The sequence below is a fragment of the Rana temporaria genome, chromosome 3 (genome assembly GCF_905171775.1).
Source record: "Rana temporaria chromosome 3, aRanTem1.1, whole genome shotgun sequence".
In the NCBI taxonomy this organism is placed as follows: domain Eukaryota; kingdom Metazoa; phylum Chordata; class Amphibia; order Anura; family Ranidae; genus Rana; species Rana temporaria.
The window spans coordinates 83,417,429-83,425,066 of record NC_053491.1 but is presented as its reverse complement, the minus strand read 5'-3'; the positions used below and the strand labels follow the sequence as shown (position 1 = coordinate 83,425,066).

General features: G+C 43.3%; 1 protein-coding gene across 3 annotated transcripts in view; it reads left to right on the top strand.

The window, feature by feature from the left end:
- BNIP2 (BCL2 interacting protein 2) overlaps nucleotides 1–7,638 on the top strand; it is a 63,593-nt gene that overhangs the window by 2,009 nt on the left and 53,946 nt on the right. The gene's annotated exons all lie outside the window — the stretch shown is intronic.

Sequence of the window (7,638 nt, the reverse complement as noted above, 5' to 3'; positions counted from 1 at the left end):
GTAATTTTTTTTTTTCGCTGTACATACTGTTTTATAGTTTTTTCTTTTCTCACTTCCGCGGGAATAGGCGTTCCTATGAAGAGGCGTAGATGATTGATGTGCGGATAAGGCGTGTTCAGAAAATAGCCAAACTGGGACTCGGCTATATGCGGCGCCTGCGCAGTCAGCTCTACACGCCTCCTAGTCTGTGCATAGGCGCCGTATAGAGCCGAGTCCCAGTCCGGCTATTTTCGGAAAGCGTGACGCGCCTTATCCGCACGTCAATCATCTACGCATCTTCATAGGAAAGCCTATTCCCCGCGGGAGTAAGAAAAGAAAAAACTATAAAACGGTATGTACAGCGAAAAAACAAAAAACCGCATACTGTAGCTGTCGGAAGTATGCTGCATGTAATGGTATATAGATGTTTTTTAGGGTGAACCTCTGCTTTAAGCTAGTGCATTGTTGGTTCACTTACCTTTTCCTTCCATTTCCCTTCTAAATGTGTGTTTTTTTTTTTTTTTTCCTTTTCTTTGTCTGAATTTCTCACTTCCTGTTCCTCCTCTGTAAGCTGTTCTGGCTGACTAACCCCCCAGCAAGAACGGCTCGGATGATGGGGGCAAGCTTACTGAGGAGGAACAAGAAGTGAGAAATTCAGGCAAAGAAAAAAAAACATTTAGAAGGGAAATTGAAGGAAAATGTAAGTGAAACAACAATGCACTAGCTTAAAGGAACCTATTTAGAAAATAAAAAACAAACCTTTACAACCTTAGGCTTACCTGTAGCATAACGTTGTAAAGAGTTTACTTTAAAGATGTCGCGTTATGTTGAAGTGATGATTGCACACATAATATTGTGATGTTGAAGTGATCATTGCACACATAATATTGTGATGATGAAGTGATCATTGCACACATAATATTGTGATGTTGAAGTGATCATTGCACACATAATATTGTGATGTTGAAGTGATCATTGCACACACAATATTGTGATGTTGAAGTGATCATTGCACACACAATATTGTGATGTTGAAGTGATCATTGCACACACAATATTGTGATGTTGAAGTGATCATTGCACACACAATATTGTGATGTTGAAGTGATCATTGCACACATAATATTGTGATGTTGAAGTGATCATTGCACACATAATATGTTGGACTTGTGTGATCACTTGTTCTTGGCACAGAATTGTAGGAGGTCACACACACACGGCTTGAGAAGGTCTCCATGCATTGACGGAACCTTCCCTTTCTTTGGTCAATCCTAGGTGTTTTGTACCGAAATCTTCTTTACAAATACTTCCTCCTTCCTTGTCAGGTTACAGTTTTCTTGAGTTTCAGAATTCTATGGCAGGATACTGTTGTCCGAGTCGCCTGACTTGTTTATAGCCTTGTATTTGGAAGTTCACAAGTGCTGCTGACATGCTCTGACACAACAAGGTGGGGCACTGGATTTAGAAATGTCCTGAAGACATGTATTCATCTGTTAGATGAGGAAGCTCATGTTTCCTCTTGTTCTAGGATATTCACCAGCTTTTCTTGTTTGCTTACAATATACTGACCTCTTTAAATGTCTGATGGTATAGGAATTTTGTAAAGGACTGTACAGCTTGTTTTATAAATCAATGTTCATCTTTTTACTATGCTTGTTGGTACAATTGTATCCAACTCTGTGATTCTATGGGCACTATGTCTGATTTGATTGAATTTCCATAGAATTTTGGTGCCAATTTTTTTTTACTAGGTATTTCACCAGGTTTTTTATCAACCTCCCTGCAACTGTTTGCTCTTGGGAACAACATGCAGAATGTGATAACCTATGTGCATAGCCAGGTGGTACGCCCATACTAAGGTCATTTACCTTTTAGCTTGTCTTTACAGTGTCAGAGAAAACCCATGCAAACTCCATGCAGATAGTCTGCTGGTTGAGATTTGTGCCAAGGACCCCAGTGCTGCCACGAAGGCTGGCCATAGACCAGGGATATGCAATTAGCGGACCTCCAGCTGTTGCAAAACGACAAGTCCCATCATGCCTCTGGGTGTCACCCTTGTGGCTGTCAGAGTCTTGCTATGCCTCATGGGAATTGTAGTTCTGTAACAGCTGGAGGTCTGCTAATTGCATATCCCTGCCATAGACCATTAAAATCTCTGCTGGTGCCGCAGAAAGCATCCAAGATATAAACCATGTATGGGCAGACTGAATGTACCAATTGATCGATCAACTTGGGTACAACCAGCCTGCTGGATTTTGCATGCGATTATTAACAGCTGCTATAGCTGCTGGGTTCTCCTGCCGGATACGGCTTCTCCTGAATTCAGACTTTAGACCTCTTTCCTTTCCGATAAAAATTGGCAAACCTCATGTAGTTTTGGGCATTACAATTCATCCTTTGTGTGCCTGAAAAGCATGTTTATGTTTTGAAGCAAATACAAGATGTGCAATGCAGCTCTGCAGTATAAACCGCTTTAAAAATTGATGGGCATTGTCTGCGTGGTGCGTTCTCCATGTGGCAGATGGGTGTTGTACCGCTGGCAATAAGTATGAAAGGAGCCATTCGTGAAAACAATTTTGTTTTATTAATGTGATGTCTCCAACTTCCTGACATTGCTAAAATGTATTGGAGCTTTGTGAACATGTAGACTAACCGGTGTGCTGCTGTGATGTCAGCGGGCCAATGATATAAATATCATCTATCTTTGGGCCATTTCTAGGGCACAAAATGTTTGTATGCTTTTTAGATTAATGTGCATGGTCCTTGATAAACCACCTGTGCTTGGTACAGGTATATAACACAGCTCGCCTTCTGTTCTCAGAGGAATAAGTGTAAAAAGTATCTAAATCTTCCAACAACCATTATAGCAAATGATATATTGAAATTGTACCAATCTGCTGTAACCTATATAAAAGTACAAAAAAAAGTGTCCACTCAAACAATTAAGCTACTCCAAAAAGCATGTGCTTGGATATAATGTGCGCGGTGCAGAATGTGCTTACACAGTTACTCCTCTGGGTCTTCCATCAATTTCATGATTTGTTTACCATAGTAAACTCCCTAAAGCCTGGTACACATAGGCCAAGTATCAGCCGATTCAATAAAAACCAGCCGACATTCAGCCTGTGTGTACTTCAGCCCGTTTGACAGCTGGCCTAACATCTGACTTCTGTTGAATGGGCATGCTGGAAATATAGCAGCCGATCGGTATCCGATCAGTGCTGGCAGCCAATGGCTGAGAGTGCCGACGGGTGTGTTTCCTTGCAGCGGGGCCACCCTCCTATCAGTACACAATGGCTCAGCCGGGAGATTGATATTACAATGGCTCCTCCAGTCTTTTTTTTGTTTTTTCTTCGTTCACCCCGCTGGGTTGAATGGAAGAAGAAACCCCAAAAACTTTTTTGTATACCAGGCTTTTAGGGTTCATGCACTTTGGGCATTTGCTTTTCGACCACCAAAACTCCTGGCAGAAGAAAAGCCGCATGTTGCACTCGTTTCGTCATGTCATATGTTTGAGCATTATTGTATTCCATTGCAATATTCTGGCCATTGAAATGCGTTCATTTTTAAGTTTGTCTAAACTTATCTAGCGTTTAGATGCATTTGCATGCATCTTAGGCATTTTCAGCAATTTTGCTGCTGGAAGGAGAGCCTGCACGTAAAGGAGGGGTAATTAGTGTGGATCCAGGCAAAATACAAGTTTTGACCATCATAGATAAGTGGTCACAATCAGGGCTTGACAAATTTTGCTTTGAATCTAGGAGCCAGCTAAAAAAGTTAGGCGCCAGATTGGTATCACCCCCCTCCACCAACTTTAGTCCCCCCCCTCCACTAACTACAGACCCCACTCTCTCTCAGTATAGATCCCCCTCCCACATTATAGATCCCACCCCCCCGCAGTATTGATTCCCCCCCCCCCCACACTATAGATTCCCCTCCCGTAGTTTAGACCTCCCCCATCAGTGTACACCCCCCTCGGTGCAGACCCCATCAATGCAGACCCCCCCTTCCCTCCCATAGTGCCCCCCCAGCACATGTCTATTTGGATTACATTAAAAATGTTAGACCTCATAACAGTGCGGGATAGGCACAGCGGAGTGTGTGTGTCCCTTGGACTCCCCCCTTCTCTATAAACAGAGGAGAGGGAGGTGGCTTTTGTCAGCTCCGCTGTGTAGTAGAGCTGCACGATTAATCGCCAAGAATCGTTATCGCGATCTTTGTCCTGTTGCAATTCTTGACACAGAGTTTCATGATCTTTGACATGAAAATAATTTTCTCTCTGCACTTTGGTATGCAAAGACTTTTCTCTGCCCAGAGGTTGACTTTTGGCTGAGAGCAATCTGCCAAGTTTTGAAAACATTCTTTATCAGTGGAAAGTTAATAAACATTGTATCGCATCAAAGGAATAAACTTCTGTATGTAAATTAGGGATGTTTAACCACTTAGGCCTCTTTCACACTAGCAGACTGTTCGTCCGTTTATTACAAGTCCGTTTACGGACTGGTAATGCATCCCTATGGGATTGCGTCCGTTAGCGGATGGAGCATCCGCTAACGTCCGCAACCATCCGGGTCTGTCAGGATCCGGTTTTTCGGACGGAAGAAAACCCTATTTTTCTTCCGTCCGGCGGAACGGATCGGATGAAGACGGACAGACGGTCCGTCTTCATCCGATTTCCCCATAGGGGAGAGCGGAGGAGAGACAGGGCGGTCTCTGCACTGTGTGCGGGGACCGCCCTATCCGCCGACAGCTCAGCGGGGATTACGGATGATCCCCGCTGAGCCGACGGACACACACGGAGCGGACACAAAAACGGTCCGCTCCGTGTGAAAGAGGCCTTAAACACCAAACCTTTTTCTGACGGCTCTTTTCAAGTTAAAATATATATATATATATATATTTTTTTGCTAGAAAATTACTTAGAACCCCCAAACATTATATAATTTTTTAGTAGAGACCCTAGAGAATAAAATGGCGGTTGTTGCAATATTTTATGTTGCACTGTATTTGAGCAAAAGTCTTTTTAAATGCAATTTTTTTTGAAAAAATTACTTTAATAAATAAAAAAAAAAAAATAGCCAGTAAAGTTAGCCCATTTTTTTTTTTTTTTGTATAAATGTAAAAGATTTTACTCCGTGAGAATCGTGATCTTCATTCTAAGCAAAAAAATCGTGATTCTCATTTTGGCCAGAATCGTGCAGCTCTACTGTGTAGGGGTGAGGACTGTGCGACATGCAGTGTTAGCGAGCGGTGCCGCTGCCCAGAGGTCTTACCCCTCTGGTGGGTGTCACCTGGTGCGGGCCGCAACGTTACTGAGAATTACTTCTCCCATGCTCAGCCCCTCTCATTCAGCCAGAGCAGCAGGGTGCTCTGGTGCTGGGAAACCACGACTCCGGATCCCTGATTTTTCTTGAGCCGCCTCCCGCAATACCCTGGGGCAGGGCAATGGCAGCAGTGGAGATGACAGACCGCCGAGGATCCCTAGCTGGACTTCACTCTGCTGGCCATTCGTTCCTCCCTCTGTCAGCCGCTGCTGTGCCGATCTCTTCCTGCTCCATCCCCGCTGCCACTGTTGATCACGTTCCTGGCCAAGAACCCGCCCTGTAGTTGGAGGCACCTGTCGCTGATCAAAGCCTAGGCGCCAGGGTGACATTTCTAGTCGCAATGGCGACCTGGCACCTGCGATTTGTCAAGCCCTGGTAAAAATCATCTGCTGAATGCTTATCCCTTAGACCCCATTCACACCTAAGCGTCAAAACGCCCGACGCGGGACGCTTCTGTCGCTAGAGGGGAGAATTCCCATTGCCGTCTATGGAGATGGTTCACATCTCAGACGCGCAACGCCTGTCGCCTGAAAAAAAGTCCCGGACCCTTTTTTTCACGCGACAGGCGCGTTTTCCCATAGACAGCAATGGGAATACTTTAGAAAAAAAAAAAAGAAACATTTGTAATCGCGGCAAATCTGCCGCTACACGCGTACGCGGCTGTCGCTTAGGTGTGAATGCAGCCTTAGGGCTTGTTTCCACTTGCAGTCAAAACAGGCAGTTGAGCCAACTACATAAAAACATAGAAGAATAATAAACTGACTCTCTGGTTGTTTACTAAAGGAAAATCCACTTTGCACTACAAGTGCACTTGGAAGTGCAGTCGCTGTAGATCTGAGGGGGACATGCAAGGAAAATAAAAAACAGCATTTTAGCTTGCACATGATTGGATGATAAAATCAGCAGAGCTTCCCCTCATTTCAGATCTACCCCTCAGATTTACACTTGTAGTGCAAAGTGGATTTACCTTTTCGCAAATAACCCCCACTATATCTGATGGAAGTCTATTCCAAACATCAACTACTCTTTCTGTAAAATACTTTCTAAGATTAGTTTTGGGATCTTCCTCCTGCTACTTTGAGGTCATGTCCCTGAGTTTTTCATATTGAAAATACTACTTCCTGAACCTCATTCACCCTCTTGACATATTTAAAGGTTTTATACATGTCTTGCCTTTCCCTTCTTTCCTCCAGACTGTACATATTAAAGCGTCTCTAAACTCAAAAGGTTTTTTACCTTTTTAAATTCTCTTCATTGGGGTAAAAAAAAAAAAAATTCCAATACTTGTGGCACTTCTGTGGATTTGTTCCCAAACTGCACTGCCTGCATCTATAGACACAGACAACAAGGCTTGGCCCGCCCAGTCTCCCTCACAGAATTTGACAGCAGCAGGAGCCAAATGCTCATGCTACTCTGTTTAGCTTGTGAGTGGGGAGAGAAGAGCTGCAGCAGAGCACAGAACTGGATCAAGAGGACATAGGCAAGTGTTTGGGAGGAATAAAAAGGTAAAATACCCTTTTGACTTTAGAAGCACTTTAATCATTTCAGCCCTGGAAGAATTTACCCTCTTAATGACCAGGCCATTTTTTTTTGCGATACGGAACTGCGTTTTTAACTGCGCGGTTGTGCTACGCTGTACCCAAACTAAATAGTTTTTTTTTTTTTTTTTTTATTGTCCAAGAAATAGACCTTTATTTTGTTTGTATTTGATTACCTCTGCTGCTTGTAGCTTTTTTTTTTTTTTTTTTTTTTTTGCGCAAACAATATATAGATATTATTACTTTTTGTTATAATATCCAAAAAAATTATTTCTTCATCAGTTGGGGCCAATATTTATTCTTCTACGGATTTTTGGTTAAAAAATAAAATAAAAAATCAGAATAAGTGTATGTTGATTGGTTTGCACAGAAGTTAGAGCGTCTAGAAAATAGGGGATACATTTATGTGGTGTTTTTTTTTGTAATGACCGTGATCTGCAACTTTTAGTGGGATTGGGGCAGACAGATCAGACACTATGGGACCAGTTATAAAAATGCACCGATTACTGTATAAATGGCACTGGCAGGGAAGAGGTAACACTAGGGGGCGATCAAGTGGTTAAGTGTGTCCTAAGGAGGTGTTTCTAACTGTGGGGGGGAGTGGACTGACTGGGAGTAGATTACTAGGAACAGACCATTGCACTGTACTTCCCTGACAGAACGGGGGTCTGCCTTGTTTACACTGGCAGATCCCCATTCTGCCTCCTCTGTGGAGCCATCGTGGGTGACCGGCGCACTTCGGGACTGCTGACTGCGCCTCCCTCTTTATAAATGACACAAAGCGAAATACTGGTATG